Below are 19,939 nucleotides of genomic sequence, written 5' to 3' on the forward strand. Positions count from 1 at the left end.
ACATATCAGCCTATAAGTGTGGGATGGGGCGCTAGAGAGGACAGGGTATTCCCTAGACTTGCCCGGGTCTCCCCAGGTCTGGCTTTTGGTGTGTTTGTGTCCAGGCAAATCCTCGGGCCCAGCCCCACCTCCCCCAAGGGTTTATGCAAAGCAATGAATTCTCTGGCCCCTAGGGGCGAGGAGGACGGGTGAATAGAGAGGGAAAGGAGGAGAATTTATCTCCTCCTAGCGGCCAAGAGTAGGCACTTCCTTTTCCTCCCCATTTCTCCCCTGTAGCCCACTAGGGTCTCCACCCCAGCTCAACCAGGCTGCTCACGGGGGGGGGAGGGGAAGAGGAAGGGGAGAAGCCACGTGACTGACGACAGAGCATAGCGTGGAGGCCAGCGTCCGGCTCGCGCCGTCGCGCGTCCTTGTGGGAAACGTAGTTCTCCCGGTCGCCTCGGCTGCCGAGCAGGGTGCCACTGCCCAACTACGCGTCCCAGAAGGCTGTGGGGCGACGCTGCCACCGTCGGTGGAGAGCGGAGACGCGGGACGGAGAGACGGAGGCACTACGGTCGGACGGGCGGGCGGCAGAAGGGTTGTGGCCAGGGCCGAAGCTGTGGCAGAGGCGCGGTTTGGCCTGGTCTGATTCTGCCGTTGAGAGGCTTCTAGCTGCAATCCGCCCCAGGGGCTCCGGTGAGTCTGAAACTCGGCGGGAGAGCCCTGGCAGCGGCTTCCGGGAGCCCGCGGGGCCTCGGCGGCCTAACGGCCCCGGCCCTTCCTCCTCAGAGCCGGGTTGGATCCCGGCGCCCCAAGCGCTCAGGCCGGGCCTTCTGCCATCTCCTCCTCCCTCCCGGCTTGGAGCAGCTGTGGTCTTGTAGTGCCACCTCCGGTCGGAGATTCGGAGAACTAACCATCTTTTGAGCAGAACCCCCATTCTAGGCTTGTTCCTTTCTGCGCCCCCGCCTAATTTCTACGCTGCTTTCTTTCTTGGCTGCTTCCTTCTCTACCTCCCACTTCTAGGCTTCCTTCTAGAGACTAGTCTACGCTGTTTTCCTTGTTACCCTTAGTGTATACCCAGATTTTCTTCTCTGCCTGGGGTCCATGCTTTTTCCGTACCTTCTCCCCAACTCCTTGGTTCTAGGCTGTCCTCCCAAGCCAGTAGGGTTTAAGCTGTTTCTCCCCTTTTCCTTAGGGACCAAGCCTGCTTCGCTCTTTTCCTTTCTACGACATATACTGCTTTTCTTACCTTCAAGAATCTAAACTGCTTTTCTCTTTGTAGGTTCTAGGTTGTCTCCCTTTCCCCCTATAGATTTTAGGCCACTTTTTTTCTTCCTATTTTTGGTTTAAGCTGTTTCCCTTCTTCATTTCTCTTAGGGGCTAAGCTGCTTCCCTCGTCTCCTCTTGGGGTCAGGGCTGCTTTCCCTTGCCTATCGAGTTAAACTGTTACTCGCACAAATTTTCCCAATGGCCTAGTCTATTTCCCTTCAGTCTACCGAAAGGAATTTATTAAGAGCCTATTATTTGCCTGGCAGTTAACTATCTCCCCACCATGCAATAAAGAAAACCAAAATACACCGTCCTTAAGAAGTTGATATTATTTTGGGGTGTATACTGCCAATGTATATAAGTAGGTACAAAGTGTAAACAAAGTTATGTTTGGGACGTCTAAGAGGCATTAGCAGGAGTGTGTGAATGATGGGTCAGAAAGGGACTTTATTGGAGGTAGTTTCAACTGAGCTTTCTCTCATCGTTAGAATTTTCTCTCCTGGCTCACTGTTTCAGCTGCTTCCCTCCCTCAGGCCTTACCATCTTCCCCTTTCTTAGTCTCTCTTTAGGCTTCAGTATGAAGTCTTTGGGGTTGATGTATTTATTGTTGCTTCCCTCTCCCAAATGCAAAGGATCAAATTACAGAATCTTTCTAATTAGTGGGATACCTCGTCCTTCAAATCCACTTAACATTTCTTCTCATCAAGACTGTGCCTTTTCTTATAGTAACTCCCTCCTACTAAATACTACCTGGCTTTAAAGAAGATCTGCTTTACATGAACCTGTAGATTATATAGATTGTGCAATTCTATTCCAGGAAAGGGTGTTTTTTTTTAAAATGCTTACCTTCCATCTTAGAATCAATACTGTGTATTGGTTCTAAGGTAGAAGAGTGGTAAGGGCTAGGCAGTGGGGTTAAGTGACTTGCCCAGGGTCACACAGCTAGGAAGTGTCTTGAGTGCAGATCCTCCTGACTCTAGGTCTGGCTCTCAATCCACTAAGCCACCCAGCTGCCCCCTAGAAGGGGTGTTTTTAATTCTGGTACATATTGACTTTGGAAGACTAGCTGCTGAAATTCTAAGCCATTTCTACCATTTCCCTTTTTTTATCTACTCAGAATTGTAGGTTTTGTGGTGCTATTTAAAGGTATGTGGCCAAAAGTTTGGTTATTTTTTCAGGCAGGAAGGCAACTACCTGGTACCTTTACCATCATGTTCTTGTCTTCTAATCTTTAGAGTATGGGTGTTGAATATGGAAACTGTCTGCCTTCAACTCTGAAAACTTCTACATTTAATTCATATAGCTATTTCAATCATAATTTCGTTTTTATTACAACCAATTGGTCAGCAACTTCCTTTATGTAATCACCTTCGTTTTTTGGAGGGGATAATAATTTAAGGAAGAATTAGGACAGGTTTAAATGAGTATACTATTACTGGTACTTGAAAGTTGGTATCTACCAATTAGAGTTTAGTGCCAGCTATGTAGAGGAGAAGTTGCTAATCTCACTGAAGAAATCCTGTGGAAAGACCTGATGAAGAGGAAAAAGTCATTCCTAGCCACAAAATAGATTTCCATTTTGTAGACTTGGATTGAAGAGACATGCAGCATTTCATAGTTTCTTAATTCTTTTGATTGAACTTGCTTTTCCCAGCTTTGACCAAAACACCTCAGTTAAACTGTTGCCTGGAAAGCAGCATACTATGAGGATATACTTGAGCAAAAATAACTATTGTCAGAGAATAGATTTCCTCAGTGGGGTACATAAATGAAGATAAGCAAGTTCTCTGTCAGGAAAGAAGATTTGAGGAATACTTGACTAGGATTCTCTTTTGTTTTATATTTATTACCTGAGTGAAGCCTCATATTGTCAGCACCTGGAAAGTGAAGTGAGTTGAAATCAATATAAGAAGCTAGCGATTATTTTTATTTCTGTTATCTAACCCCCCTCCCCCTTTTTGTTTTTCTCATTTCAAATTGATTCAGCACCAGTAACAAGATCTACAGTCTTGGAGATCTACGTCTTCTGTCCATAATACAGGTACAGTACAAATAATAGTTAAGAATTTTCTTCTCTATCCTTTCTATACACATCTGTTTATACTATTGGACAATTTCTCCTGTCCATCAATTGATGAGATTCCTGTAGATGGGGGAAGTTAACTTCTCTCTGTTGAAAGAGATGGGTTAAGAACTTTATTCAGTTTGGAGAATTTACATTGGGGTTGGTATAGTGGTCTGTATTCAAATGGTGGAGGGTCAAGAAGGGAGAGTTCTCTTCAAATTGGACTCCTAATCTTTAATGGGTGATTTCTTCATTTCTGGAAAAGAGGGCCTACTGTTGTGATTGGCTTTTGCCCAAATTGAGGGAAAGATTTGATGATGCAACTACTTCCAAGGATTTATTCAACTTGGTCTCTTATTTATAGACCCGAGATCATCTTTAGACCTAGAAATACACACAGGTTTGTACCATGTCAATATTATTTACCCCTTAACTTAACCAGAAGAGTAAGAAACAGAAATGCCTTTTCTCTTCAAATGTTGACTTTCTAGTATTTCAGGGAAAATTCTGATTTCTTAGGGAGAAATTGCCTGGATCATGTTGTGCATCAAAAATGATAATAGGGAACTTGTATGCTTTACAATTAATATATTTTCCTTAGAACAACTCTACAAGGTAGATAGTGTGAATACCACTAATCTCAATCTATAGATGAAAAAATAGGCCTTGGGAGTAAGATGACTTGTTAAAAGTTCTATCTATTTAAGGTAGCAGACTAAGACTTGAACAAAGATTGTCTGATTTCCACACATATTGCCTCCCATGGCCTTCTAGTTTGTTACTGGGCAGGAGTTATCTCCCCAGGGGATTTGGAAGTTGAAAGATATATGAAACCAAGGATTTGTTATATATCCTTTTTCCTCTTCTGTTATTCTTTCAAGAATACCCTATAATAATGGTTCTCAAACTTTTTTTTTAGTATGAATGTGTCTGCCTCCAAATAGTTAATAGATCCTTACGTGATAGTAGTTGTATTGTTAGTTTCCTTTCATTGAGGAGCTACATGATAACAAAGCTACAAATGCTGTAATGCTTTTAAATAAATTTTATTAATTATAGCATTAACCTATGTTTTGAAAAATGAGAATATATTTATACACGTATATGTGTTTTTATACACATACCAAGAGACAGGCAGACACACTTAGGCCACAGAAAATACGTTGACTTATCCTACTGAGTCATGATGTTTAGACTCAAAAGGATACAACAAATATAACTTAACAGTAAGTTGATACTCAAGCTAAGTAAGGAAATAGTAGGAGAGTACTTAGCAACTTTTGTTGAGTTCATATCACATGGCCCAGAGGAACCACATCTTTGGGTTAGAAAGAGCCATTGTCATTGTTTTTTGAAAGCAATGGCAGAAGCACCTCTGGACTAGAAAAGAGCAAATGTCTTGATTTTTAAGAAAGAGGGGAAAAGAATGTAGTTTTTCAAATTAAAGGTCAGTATGTTTGACTTCTTTTATATTGACTTATAGCATTTTATAACATATTAAAGAGATAACTAGTGAACCTCTAGAAAAAGGAGCAGTTGTCACAGAGAAGCACTTCAGTTTCATCATTTTCTATTCTAAACTGATAGTTAAGTGGAATGCTGGAGATATGATATACTTAGATTTTAGTAGAGTATTTGATAATATTTCTCATGCTTTTCTTGTGGACAAGAGGGAGAGATGTGTGCTAGACAATCCCACCTTTAGGATAGATTTAGAAACAGTTGAATGACCAAATCCGAAGAGTTATTATATATAATGCTTTGTTTTTGGAAGTGGTCTTCAGTGGAGTCCCCCAGTCATCTTTTTTTTTGTCCTGTACTATTTGACATTTTAGTAATGACTTAGCAGACTTAAATCATATTTATAAATAGTGTGCAGTTGATCTGAAAAATATGTTGTAGTTTTAGTGAACTGCAAGTTTAGTATGACTGTTGTGTGAAATAGCTTCCAAGAAAGCTAATGATCTGTTAGGCTGCTTTAAGAGAAGTATGGTTTTCAGGAATAAGGTGGTAACAGTTCCACTGTATTCAGTTTTGGTCAGACTGTATATAAAGTAGAATGTTTAGTTCTGGATATTACATTTTAGCAAGGATATTGAGGCTGAGGATGCCTTACAGAGGGCAGCCAGGATTGTGAAGAGGTCTAAATTCATGCCTGTGAGAAACAATTGGAAATATTTAGTCATGGATAAGAAATCCTTCTGTAGCTAATTGCCCTAGTTTGTGGCTGATCTCCACACTTGAGTGTGGAGTCCATGTGGCAAGAAGGGGCAGATTTCAAAAATTTTTATAGCCTAATCTGCTCCTATCTTTGCTGTCTTAAGTTTTTCTTCCCTCTACACAAACTACAGTCTTAACGACCGACCTTTTTGTTATTTGCACAGGCACTCTGTCTCCCAGTTTCAGTCATTTATATTTATTTATTTACGTTTTTGAGTATTTTTTTCCATCTGAATAAGTATATTTAGTCAATTTAGAACATTATTCCAACTGGGTATTACTTGTGTCCTTGATCAGAACCTATCCTCAGTTGGAGTAGTATTTTACCAGAGTTATTGCTTGCTTCTCTTCCAGAGTATTTATAATTAGAAGGGGTAACCATTTGCTTTGATATAGCAAGATCAGATAACAATATGCAGCCTGCAGCACTCTGAACCAGATTAAAATACAATTGGGAAATATTTAACAAAATAAAAATATAATAAAACAGATAGCGTATTTCAAAACTTAGGTCATTGTGTCCCCTATTGGAACCCTGACAGATGATTTAGTGTCTCTTATTTCTATATGAGTTTGACATCATTGAGTCAGGAAGATCTGTAATTGAATCCTGCCTCAATCACTTGCTAGGCATATGACCCTGGGCAAGTCATCAAGTCATTCTCAGACTCATTTTCCTCATCTATAAAATGAGGATAATAGCACTTCACAGATTTGTTGAAAGGATTAAAAGACATCACAAGTAACGTGTATTGCAAACTTTTAAGTGCTACTGATGATGATGTCCATGCCGTCCATGCCCTCACCCTGGGAAACAGCTCCAGTTCTCTCCAGGTCACTATTTCCCTTGCATTATGTAGTTATTTTGTCTTTTGACTTTCCTTGACATTTATGCTCAGCATAAATTTTTATTGATAGCATTATATTCTTCTGCATTTGCCTTTGTTATTAGGACCTTATAAGTATTCTCTTGCTCCTTTTGCACTTTTGCTGCCTGTATGGTCTTAGAAACATCAGATCCTTGACAGATGGTACCATGTGGACTAACTGAACTTATTTAGCCTCCTTGACTTAGGGATGCTTAGCACAGCCTTGCATTGAGGCTTTTTTTTTTAAATTTATATTTAAAATTTTTAATTAAAATTTTTTAAAATCTTTATTCCAATAGCAAATTTACACACAAGTTTTGTGAAATTACATGTTTCCTGTTGCCTCCCTTTTTTCCCTTCCACCTCCCAGAGTTGATAAGCAATTCCACTGGATTATACATGTATTATCACTGAAGACATATTTCTAACTTATTCATTTTTGCAAGAGAATAATCTTAAAAAACCAAAACCCTAAATCATATACAAACCCTGTATTTTCATCTGCATTTCTACTCTAGCAGTTCTTTCTCTACAGGTAGATAGCATTCTTTGTCATAAGCCCCTCAGAATTGTCCTGGATTGTTGTATTGTTGTTAAGTAACAGAGTCTATCACATTTGATCATCCCATAATATTTCAGTTACTGTGTATAATGTTCTCCTGGTTCTGCTTATTTTACTTGACAGGTAGGTCATATAGGTCTTTCCAGCTCTTTCTGAAATCATCCTGTTCATCATTCCTTATAGCACAGTAGTATACTATTACCATCATATATGACAACATCTCTTTAGTTTCCAATTCTTTGCCACCACAAAAAGTGCAGCTATAAATATTTTTGTACAAACAGGTCCTTTCCCATTTAAAAAAAATCTCTTTGGGTTACAGATTTATATTGCTGGATCAAAAGGTATGCTTTCTTTTTCTTTTTTTTTTCCTAAACCCTTACCTTCCGTCTTGGAGTCAATACTGTGTATTGGCTCCAAGGCAGAAGAGTGGAAAGGGCTAGGCAATGGAGGTCAAGTGACTTGCCTAGGGTCACACAGCTGGGAAGTGTCTTAGGCCAGATTTGAACCTAGGACCTCCTGTCTCTAGGCCTGACTCTCAATCACCCAACTGCCCCCTATGCTTTCTTTTAAAATCTTTTGGGCTTAATTCCAAATTGTCTTCTAGAATGGTTGGATCAGTTCACAACTCTACCAGCAATGCAATAGTATCTCAATTGTGCCACACCCCCTCCAACATTTATTATTTTCCTTTACTGTCGTATTAACCAGTCTGCTAGGTATAAGGTGGTATCTCAGAGTTGTTTTAGTTTGCATTTCTCTAATCAAGAGGGATTTAGAACATTTTTTCATATGATTATTGGTAGCTTTGATTTCTTCCTCTGAAAACTTCCTATTCATGTCCTTTGACCATTTATCAAATGGGAAATGACTTGGTTTCTTATAAATTTGACTTAGTTCTTTATAGATTTAAGAACTGAGACCTTAAGAGAAATTTGTTATGAAATTTTTTCCCCTGTTGTTTCCCTTCTAATCTTGGTTTCATTGGTTTTGCTTATACAAAAACTTTAATATAATCAAAATTATTCATTTTATAACTCAATGTTCTTGATCTTTTGTTTGGCCTTCATTTCTTCCCTTCTCCATAGATCTGAGCATTGAGGCTTTCATATACACACACGTGAATCCATGCTATGCTGATTGTATTTCAGGTCTCATATCATCTTAGAGGTCATCTAACCCAATCTGTCAATGGATGTTTATTGAATTATTAAACTCCTATCATGTGCCAAGAATTGTCATGTACAAGGGGTTCAAAGGTGAAGGAAAAAAACATCTTTACCTGAAGAAACATAATATATTAGGGGAGATGACATGTACATACCTAAGTATGGACAAAACTTTTAGTGGAGTAATCATTAATGAAGCCCATAAAGAAATACCTCATGAAGATGATGCTTAAATCTGAGCTTTGAAGGAAACTAAGACTTCTAAGAGGTGGAAATAAAGGGGAAGAGAGGGCATTTCAGACATGGAGGACAGCTTGTGTAAAGGCATCAGTCAGTGATAGATTATTGCCCAAACAATGTTAAGTGATTAGAGAGTTCAAAATATCCGGTTCCATTTTTGTAAATGTCATTGCTTTCCCCAGCTCCACTATCCTTTTTGATTTCCACTCTTTAGTAATTAAAAGTTCTGTAGTTAAAGTAGTTCCCTGGAGGTACAAAGAAATCTAACCTATCTTCTATTGCAGCCCTTTAAGTAATCTAAATGATCATCATATCCTTCTTGAATCTTCTCTTTCCTAAGAAGGGACTTTCTATTCCTCATATGACATGGTTTCAAATTAGTTTTTAATATTCATATTAAAATGTAGAGCTCAAACTTGAACATATTGCTTCAGATACATAATGGGACTATCCCTTTTCTTATTCTAAAAACTGTACTTCTTATAATGCATCCTAACATTGCACTTATTTGTTGACTTCTGAATTATACCGTTGCTTCACTGACTACTGGCAGCTAAAAACCATACTAAAGTTTTTTCTTGTTAAAATAAAATTTTAAGTTTTATTTAAAATATCACCATAATTTCTCCTAACATGCTTCCCTTTTTATTAGAAACCCACCCCATATGACAAAAAAAAAATAAGATTAGAAAAGAGGAAAAAAATCAGCATTATTGAGCAGTACATGAAAAATTTTGAATTCATATGAAAGGTGCAACACTTAGACCTTCCACCTTCTGAAAAGGATGAGATGGGAATGTCTTTTCATAGCTCTGTCTTCATTTTCACATACATTTCAGATAGGTCTCCCTCATTCTGCATTTGCATTTTTTTGCAGCTATTTTTTTTGGCTAAGTGTGGGATTTGACATCCTTAATCTTATTTTTTATTTGACTCCCCATTCCTTTTAGAATTCTGATTCTTTAATGTCTAACAAATTAGCCATTCCCACTTGCTTTGTGTTATTTGCAAAACTGATTAGTATCCCATCTGTGCCTTCATCAAAATTAATGTATCCAAGAGAATATTGAATAAATATCTCACTGAATAAATGGTCAAAGGATTTGAACAGATAGTTTTCCAAAGAAGAATTTAAACCCATAAACAACCATATGAAAGATTGTTCCTGGGCATTAATAAAAGAGAGATGCAAATCAAAACATTTGAGATTTTATCCCATACCCAAAAGATACAGAAGTCATCAGTGTTGTAGGAAATTGTGGCTAGTACATGGATATACTTGTAAAACTGTAATTTATCCAGACATTCTGGAAATCAGTGAAATTAAGCCAATACAATGACTAAAATGTCCGTATCTTTTTAAAGTCCCAGAGAATCACTGAGATCTAGAACCCCAAGGAAGTAAAAATGGAAAGAAAGGTCTCATGTATAAAAATAATTATAGTAGCATTTTTTTTTTTGTAATAGCAGTGTACTTGGAAAGTACACAAAGTAGGTGGCCACTTATTGGGCAATGACTAAATAAATTGTGACATCAGTATGATGGAATTTTACTGTGTGGTCAGAAGTGATTAATATAGGATGCAAAGAGAAATAAACAGAATCAGAAAAAAATAGACATAATTCTTATGACAATGTAAATGGTAAGAAAATGTGCCTCCTTTATTTGAAGAGACAAGGGACTATAGTTGTGGAACATTACGTGAGATGTTAGATTTAGTTGGTACATGGTGACTTGACTAGTTTTGTAGAATTGCTTTCCTCTTATTTCTAATTAAAAGGGGAAATGAAAGGGATGAAAAGACAAGAGAAGAAGAAAATTTTTTTTAATGTTTAAAAAGTTAGGACCAAGAAAAGAAATTCTGTGACACTCCACAAAAGAGACCTTGATCTTAAAAAATTTTTTTTTCAATTAGTATGTAGAAAAAATTTTTGACTTGGTTTCTGACGTTTTGCAATTTGCTTTCTCTTCTGCCCTCCTTTCCAGAGGCAATAGTCTAATTTAGGTTATACAAGTGCTTGTATTAAATATATATTTCCATATTTCCCATGTCGTGATTGAAGACATATTACACATACAGTAAACTTGTGAAGGATGGAATGCTTTGATCTGCAATCAGATTCCAACAGTTATTTGGCTGTGCATGTTTTTTGTTTTTGTTTTAAATCATGAATCCTTTGCAGCTTTGTTTTGCTGATAATAGTTTAATCCTGACACATTTGTTCATTGTTCAATATTTCTGTTGCTGTGGGCACTGTTCTCCTGGTTCTGCTCACCTCACTTTACATCATTTAAGTCTTTCCAGGTTTTTCTGAATTAATCTTTTGTCATTTCTTATGGCATAATAGTTTTCCATTCCAACCATATTAAAACTGCAGCTTAAGTTACTCCTCATTTGATAGATTACTCCCTTAGTTTCCAATTCTTTGCCACTACAAAAAGAACCACTAAAAATATTTTTGTACAATAGGGCCTTTTCCCCTATCTCTGATCTCTTTCCCAAAGAGATCCAGATCCAGTAATGTTATTGCTGGGTTAAATGATATGCATAGTTTTGTGACCCTTTGTATGTAATTCCATATTGCTCTCTAGAATGGTTGTGTCTGTTTTGCTAACATTCTTGAGGGATACTTGGACCTTATTTGAAGATTTCCAGTGACTGGGAAGCAGTTTACTCCCATCTCTTCTTAGACATCCCATTTTCAGATAACTAATTGTTAAGATGTTTGTCCTCTCCCCTCTGCAATTTATTTTCATATCTTTTTCCTAGTTTGTTCCCTGAGACCAAACAGACCAAGTCTCATTACTCTTTTTTCATGCTAGCTCTCCAGGTACTTAAAGATTACTGACATTTCCCTCTAAATCTTCTCTTCTTGAGTTTTAAAGACCCCTGGCTCTTTTCAGTAATTATCAGAATGTGATGTTGAGGGTGATTCTCTGTTGGAATCACATCATCTACCAGACTCATAAGCCTGTCTAAACATTAACTCTCTGGGAACTGATTTTTAAATGGAATGCTGACTTTGTTCTTCTGAGTTCACTTTTCTATTCCTTTACAGTGACTCCCACATGATCTTATGGTAAATCCAGAACATAATTTGCAAGTGTTTGCTTTTAGATTGAAAATTTGATCTTTTACTGTGATCTCTTATGCTTAAGATCATCCTAATTAAAGCTGAAAATATTTGTCAAGATATAAATTACATAGTTAAAAGTTGTGTATAATATAGTCAGATATGCAGTCATTTAAACTTGATCTATTATAAATGATCTATTTTTTAGATTTTTATCTATACCTTATTTTCCAAGTGTAGAAACTTTTAGATAAAATACTTAAATATTTCTATGTAATTTTCTTTTTTCTTTCATTCAACAAGCTATTTTTTTGCATGCTTAATCTGTATTTGCAAGGCATGGTTTAGAATGGTGGTTCCCAAATTTTTTTGGTCTCAAGAACTATTTACATTTTTTTCTTTGTAAAGCTTTTACCCTTAGTATCAATTGTAAAGACAGAAGAGTGGCCAAGAGTTAGGCAGTCAGGGTAAAGTGATTTGTCCAGGTTATACAGATAGGAAGAGTCTGAGTCCATATTTGAACCCAACTCCAGGTCTGGTGTTCTATCCACTGAGCCATATTGTTGCCCCTGTCCTTTTTACAGTTTTAAAAAACATTTTATATTTTTGGTATAATTTTACATATTTACATATTATATAATTTACATATATTATACAGTATTTATATATTACATACTTTTACAATTATTAAAAATTAATATGGGTGCTCCAAATAATTTTTACTTGTGAGATATATTTATCAATATTGTTATAGAAATTAAGATGGGTTATATTATTATTATTATTATTATCCCCTAAGAAGGTCTCAAGGACTCTCAGGGTTCTCAGGCTACACTTTTAAAGCAGTTTATATGTTTGATAGTATGGATTGTGGGGCAAAAAAAGCAGTACTGTAACATCTTTGGAGCAAAATTAAGCAAAAGTCTCTGGTGACAAAAAATGTTTTTATTGTTATCTTTGGCTCTATACATTATTGTATTTTTCCTTAGCATCTTTCTTCCTTTCAGAGAACCATCCCATATGCTAAATAACATTTTTAAGATAAGAAAAAGAGGGGGAAACCCAGCATAATTGATTAATACATTGAAAAAAGTGAAAATATGGGCAATAAACAAATCTTATAGACTTCTCACATCTGCAGGGAGGGGAGCTTGGGAATATCTTTTCATATCTCTTCAAGCCATTATTTATAATTTCATAAGATTCAATTTTGATTTGTGGTTTTGTTTTTTTTTTTCATTTATATTGCTGTAAGTAGTGTATATAGTTTTCTTCACTCTGCTTATTTCACTCTGTTTCAGTTCATTAGATTTTCTTTGTTTATCTCTTTTATCACATTCATCATTTCTTATAGCATAGTACTTATTCCTTTATATTCTTGTATCACAATTTGTTTAGTCATTCCTTGGTTGATAGGTGTCTACTTTGTTTCTATTTCTTTGCTATCAAAAAGTACTGCTATCAATATTATGGTATATATAAGAATTTTATCCATGTTCTCCTTGGGATATAATCTAAGTATTAGAATCTCTGGGTCAAAAGGCACAGACCTTTAGTCATTTATTTGCATATTTCCAAACTGCTTTTCAAAATGGTTGTAACAATTTACAGGTCTACTAACAATGCACCAGTGTTCCTAGCTTCCTGTAATTTCTTTACTATTGTCTATTTCTATTCTAATAATTAACTATTTGCCTACAGCATATTTGACTGTGATTGGGATATATTTCTTTTACTATTAGTGGAGTTAAACTAATTTGTTTCTTTAGATAGCTAACTGTCACAAATAAGTTACATAAATAGTATTGCTAATTACTTTTAGCTGGCATTTTTTTTAAGTCCTTACCTTCTGTCTTATATCTCAATACCGTATATTGGTTCCAAGGCAGAAGAGCGGTAAGGGCTAGGCAATGAGAGCTAAGTGACTTACCCATGGTGACCCAGCCAGGAAGTGTCTGAGGTCATATTTGAACCCAGGACCTCCCGCCTCTGGGCCTGACTCTGACCCACCTAGCTGCTACCATTTAGCCAGCAATTGTAATGCTATACATGCAAATACTTTCACTTTAGGTGATGATGAAGTAAGTGAAAGTTGTTGTAGATTTGTCTGAGCTGTGATTTTAAGCTATAAATCTAATGAACAAACATTGAGTACCTGTTATATAGTACATTCTGCTTGGTTGCTCTGGAGCACTAAATAATCTCAAGGAGATTACAATTTTGATGAGGTGACATTTCTTTCTTTATTATTATTATAGTAATACAACTTAGAATGGGATAATAGTATTCAAATGCATCTGTGATCTCATTAATTTGGAAATCTCTAAGGATCAATCATTAAGCCTTACTATGTTCCAGACCACAGATAATACTAGTGTAAAGAATAAAATAATTTCTTATTTACATCTGATATTCTAATGGGGGAGACAAGTACATATAAAATGTATACAATGTAAACAAAGTTAATAAATTCATATCCATACACATACAAAGTAATTAAATACAAGGTACTATTTATAGGGTAATGAATAAGGAGTATAAAAGTGATGAAAGAAAATCATGAAAAAATCTACTGCGTGGTAAAGGAGGCACAAGAAAATACTGAAGAAAATAATACTTTAAAAAAAAAACAGAATAGGCCAATTGGTAAAAGAAGCACAAAAATCCACTGAAGAGAAGAATTTCTTTGAAAATAGAATGCATAATGGAAAAGAAGGTTCAGAAGCTCACTAAAGAAAATAATTCCTTAAATATTAGAATTGGGAAGATGGAAGGTAATGGCTCCATAAGACATCAAGAAACAATAAAATAGTCAAAATAATGGAAAAAATAGAAGAAAATTTGAAATACTACATTGGAAAAGCAATTGACCCAGAAAATAGTTCCAGGAGAGATAATTTAAGAATTACTGGATTACTTGAAAGCCAGGAACAAAAAAGAAACTAGATACTATCTTTTAAAAAATTATTAAGGAAACTGCCCTTGTCTTCTAGAACCAGAAAATAAAATAGAAATTGAAAGTATGCACCAATCATCTCCTGAAAGAGATCTCAAAATGAAAACTCCCGGGAATATTATACCCAGATTCCAGAGTTCTCAGGTTAAGGAGAAAATATTACAAGCAGCCAAAAAAGAAATAATTCATATATCATGGAGCCATAGCCAAGATAACACAAAATTTATCAGCTTCTACAGTTAAATACTCAAGAGGGTCAGGAATATGCTATTTCAGAAGTGAAAGGAGTTAGGGTACACAACCAAGCTACAGGTTACCCAGCAAAACTGAGTTTAATCCTTTGGGAAGGGTAAGGGTAGGGAATGGTATTCAATGAAATAGAGGACTTAGAGGCATTCTTGGTGAAAAGATGAGAGTTGAATAGAAAATTTGACTCAAATATAAAACTAAAGAGAAGGCTTAAAAGGTATACAGCAAAAAGAAATAGTAAATTTAATGAGGTTAATTTGTTAAATGTCTACCTGGGAAGATGATACTTTTAACTACAGAGAACATTATTAGGGTAGTTAGAAGGAGTATACATAGACAGAGGGTAAGGGTGTGAGTTGAAAATGATGGGATGTTATAAAAAATGAAGGAATGAGAAAGGAATGCATTAGGAGGAGGAAGGGAGAGATAGAATCGGGTAAACTTTCTCAAAAAAGAAAGTGAAAGAAGAGGGGCAGGTGAGGGAGGTGAATTCTTGAACCTTATTCTCATCAGAATTGGCTTAAAGAAGGAAAAATATACACACTCAGTGGGCATAGAAATCTACCACCCCACAGGAAAGTAGGAGAGGAAAGGGGATAAGAGGAAAATGGGGCTGGGGGGATGATAGAAGGGAAGGTAGATTGGGAGAACTAGTGGGCACTTTTGAGGATAGAATGGAAGAAGAGAGAAAATGTAAATGAGGAGAAATAGGATGGAGGTAATCAGATTAAATAATGCTATCTATAATAGTGAAAAAAATGCTCTTAAATTCTTAATTGAAAAAAAGCACATTAAAACAATTCTGAGATTGGCCATCTTGACAGAAGAAGGAAAAATTACATAAGTTGGAGGAGATGTTGGAAAATTGAGACACTAATACATTGTTGGGAAAGTTCTGAATTGATATAATCATTCTGGAGAGCAATTTGGAACTATGTTCCAAAGACTATAAAACTGTGTATACACTTTGACCCAGCAATTCCACTATTAAAATTTTTTTAATTTATCACAAAGATAAAAAACAAAAAGGAAAAGGATCTATATGTACAAAATATTTCTAGCAATTCATTTTTTGTGGTGGCAAAGTATTGGAAAGTGATGAGATGCCCATCAATTGGGGAATGGCTAATCCTTTCAGAAAAACTTGGAAAGACATATGAACTGATGCAGAGTGAAGTGAGAAAATCAGGAGAAAATTGCATATTGTACGATAAACAGCTGTGAATGCTTTAGCTATTCTTAGCAGTGTTGTGATCCAAGACAATCCTAAAAGATTTGTGATGAGAAATCCTCCTCTAGAGCCTCCAGAGAAATACCTGAAAGAATTTGAATCTGGATCAAAGCATCCTATTTTATTTTTCTTCATTTTTTGTTCTAGAAAAAGACTATTATGGAGAAATGATTTACATGATTGCACATGTGAAATCTATATCAGATTGCTTGCCATTTTGGGGAGGGGAAAAGGAGCAAGGAGTAAAGGAGAAAATTCAGGACTCAAAAAAATGTTAAAAACTTTTTTTTTAATGATTGGGAGAAAAACAAAATATAATTTTTTTTAAAAGAACTCTTTTAAAGGAGGAAAGAATGCTTTCTAGTTATGGGAGATGGCCAGTGCCAAAGCCCAGAGGTGAGATGAAGTGTGCTAAGTTAAGAACGGAGAGCAGTACAATTTGGCTGAATTGCAGAGTAGGAAGAAGAGTAATGTCCAGTGGACCTAGAAAAGAAGGTTAGGGCCAAGTTGTGAGCTTTAAAAGCTAAACGGAAGAATTTGATTTAACCTAGAGGCAATAAAGAGCTGCTGGAATTTGTTGAAAAGAGAAATTTGGTCTGGTCTGTGCTTAAGGAAAATTACTTTGATTGCACTGGAGTACTGAAAACACTTAAGGCAGAAGTACCAGGTAGGAGGTTATTGCAATAATCTAGTTGAGAAGTCATAAAAGCTTGAACTAAGGTTGTTGTAGCTATGTGAGTGGAGAAGGAGAGCTGGGGGAAAGATGGAGATGACAAGATTTAGCAACAGATTGGATTTTTGGGATGAAGAAGAGTATACAGTGGAGGATAATCACAGATTTCAAACCTGACACACAGTGGAAGTATGGTGGTACATTTAATAGAAATAGGGATATTTGGAAGAGGGGGAGGGTTTAGGGGGAAAGATATGAGTTAAATTTTAGTCGTGTTGTGTTCAGGATATCTTGGTGACATCTAGTTTGCAATAGGCAATTAGTTGTCATTTAAAACTAATGGGAAAGAAGATGTGACAGTCTGTATTTGTAGATTTGGTAGTCATTTCCATTGAGATGATAATTAGACATTTGGAAGTTGAAACAGTGAATGAGTGTGTTTATGGCTTTTAAAATTGTTTTTACAGTTTTGATATGTATTTTTAGCTTTCTCTGAAATAGCCCCCTTTATCCTTTCTTAAAAACAATTGTATTCCATACATAACATGTAGTATAATTTGTTTAGCTATTCCACTATTGACGGACACTCCCTTAGTTTCCAATTCTTGGCCACCACAAAAAAGAGCTGCTAGACATAAGAGTCTGTTACTCTTTTTTTTTTTTTAAACCCTTACCTTCCGTCTTGGAGTCAATACTGTGTATTGGCTCCAAGGCAGAAGAGTGGTAAGGGTAGGCAATGGGGGTCAAGTGACTTGCCCAGGGTCACACAGCTAAGAAGTGGCTGAGGCCGGATTTGAACCTAGGACCTCCCGTCTCTAGGCCTGGCTCTCAATCCACTGAGCTACCTAGCTGCCCCCTCTTTTTTTTTTTTTAAACAGATTTGGTATTAAGGACATTATTTGGCATCTTTGAGGAGAGCAGTTTTGTTTTACTGGTGAGATTAAGAGTCCGATTGTAAAGGATCGAGGAGTGAATGAAAGGAAGTGAAGGCAAGGAATGTAGACAACTATATTTTGAAGAATTTGGCAGAGATAATAGCCTATCCTGTGTGACTCTTACATGTTCTCTTTTAATGTGCTGTAGTAGAATATGACACAGATTCTTACAATATGGAAGAGTAAAATGTGTCAGATGATCAAGAATTTATATTCACAAGACACCTAAATGAATTGCTTTTCCTTAAAACTGCAGTTAGCCTCCAGGAACAGTTTTGGTTTATAACTTCTATTTCTGGTAGCTTAATGGAATGAAGTTGAAAGTTATGTTTGGATTCAGGAAAACCTGGGTTTGAAATCTGCCCTCACAGTATTTGTATGATCCTAGGGAAATTATTTAACCTTTTTGAGACTTGGCTTTCTAAGCTGTAAAGTGGGGATAATACAGTATTTACTTCAAAGGGTTGCTGTATCATTATCAAGTGACAAACATTTAAAATGCTATGTAAATGTGAATTGTCATTTTTCTCTTTTTCCTTTGCTAGCCTACTGTTTAAGGAGCTAACTAGATGTCCTTTTATAAAGCCCCAAAAGAATTGTTTTGTTATTGCTGTGCATAAATCATTTTTGGACAGTGATGGGATGCAGAGCTGTGGGAAAGTATTGCTAAATTATTGGGATTTCTCTGTAGAACCACTCTGCTTTTGCTAGGGAGGCTATCCAGGATAGTTTGAGTCATAGAAGAGTTTATAATTTGGGAGGTAGTGGGAAACCATTTGTTAAAGGATTTGAGTGTCCTAGGTTCAAATCTGGCCTCTAGCTGTGTGACCTTGTGCAAGTCACTTAACCCCATTGCCTAGCCCTTACCATTTCTAATGCCTTGGAACCAATACATAGTATTGTTTCTAAGGTGGAAGGTAAGGGTTTTTAAAAAATACATACAGGAAGGAAGGACGGACGGACAGTCAGACTTGAGTCAAGAGGGCTTGTCAGGCCAAAGTCGGAGTTTTTGGCTATTGGAGAGCATTACTTGAAGACAACTTATTTGCAGAATGGCTTCTTTGCTTACTTGTAAGTGTTTTGTGTAGTCTTGTGTCTTTGCACAAGTGGCTTGCCTTGTGGCAGACCTCTATCTAGCTTAATCCCAAGATCCAACTATGAGCTTTTAACTGCAGCAACTTTAATATATGCTATTGGAGTTGGAATTACCACTGCTGACTGCACCAGATTTGCCCTCTAACAGATCCCTGTTAAAGGATTTAAAGTGTACTCATTTCAATTACAGGCCCTCGAAAGAATCCTGTATTGTTATTTTTTCTCACTACTCTGGGTTGGGAGTGAGTGATTTGCTCTGTGCCTGCTGCCTTCCTTGGATGTTCCTTCCTTTTCCTTTGTTTCAAATCAGCTCTCAGGGGTGTTAACTGCCAAGCATGTTCTTCAACATGCAGTAGCCTCTTAGCCCAGGAGAAATTCGTAAGACTGGAATATCCATTGAGACTGCTATTTTGAATGAGTATTTGGGGCCATTTGGTTTACCTTGTTCCTTTTTCCTAATAAGACTGGTGGTAGAATAGTTATAAAGAAAGATTTCCCTGGTGTGATAGGGAATTAGTGATAGAAAGCTACTTGAGGAAGAGTTGTCTTGAACTGTACTATTGTGATCCTCCGAAAAATTTCAAAGAAATAAAATTATGACCCTTATTGTACTTCACAGCATGCAAACCTGCATTTACAGACTTCTGTGGCATATGAACTGAGTTTGTAATAGATATCTAGGGGTCATTGTTGTCCCAGAAGAGTTCAATGGAGGGGGGGAAATCACCTTCATATCATTAGTGATACTTTGTAGAGAAAAGACTTTTTTTGCTTAAGATTTTGCCAGACAAATATAGATTTGTTGGGGGTGGGGTGTGTGCGCACACACACAAAGCTCATTCCAAGTTGTCTGAAAAAGGGTGAAGAACAAAACAGCTTTGAGACAACTGTAAAACACAAACTTTAGATTCTGACTGGAAAATATAGGAGAATCTTGTGCATAGGTATCCCCCAAAGAAAGTTTGTGGTAATCCATGCAACCTTCTAGGAATGTTGCATCCTTTTTCTTGTGTTGGCAATTCATAAGATCTCAGAATATTGGTCAAAAGTTGACTACAGAGACCATCATACAGTAGCTCTGGGACTGAAACCCAGCCTTCTGGTTCTTAGTTGTGTGGCTTTTTCATTATGGGAACCACATGGGGCAATTTTTTTTTTTTAATCTGGACTGGGTTGAACTCTTCTCTGGTAATAATTTGTTTTCTTTTCTTTTCTTTTCTTTTCTTTTTTGTCAAATTCTCATCTTGGGTCTTAGAATCAATATGAAGTTCCAAGGCAGAAGAGTATAAGGGCTAGACAATTGGGGTTAAATGATTTGTCTAGAGTCACACAGCCAAGAAGTGTCACCTAGC

The 19,939-nt window shown here is 36.6% G+C and overlaps 1 protein-coding gene across 3 annotated transcripts in view; it reads left to right on the forward strand.

Annotated features, from left to right (window-relative positions):
- The first annotated feature begins 368 nt into the window (after positions 1-368).
- The window catches only part of THRAP3 (thyroid hormone receptor associated protein 3), a 109,073-nt gene continuing 89,502 nt past the window's right edge, over positions 369-19,939 (forward strand). The window contains exons 1-2 of one of the 3 annotated variants that reach the window (XM_056795151.1): positions 369-675; positions 3,235-3,289. The gene's annotated coding sequence lies outside the window, so the exon portion shown is untranslated. The remainder of the gene's footprint in view (positions 676-3,234; positions 3,290-19,939) is intronic. The other 2 variants (XM_056795152.1, XM_056795153.1) reach the window with 2 other exon arrangements.

The sequence above is a fragment of the Monodelphis domestica genome, chromosome 4, assembly GCF_027887165.1.
Source record: "Monodelphis domestica isolate mMonDom1 chromosome 4, mMonDom1.pri, whole genome shotgun sequence".
Taxonomy (NCBI): Eukaryota; Metazoa; Chordata; class Mammalia; order Didelphimorphia; family Didelphidae; genus Monodelphis; species Monodelphis domestica.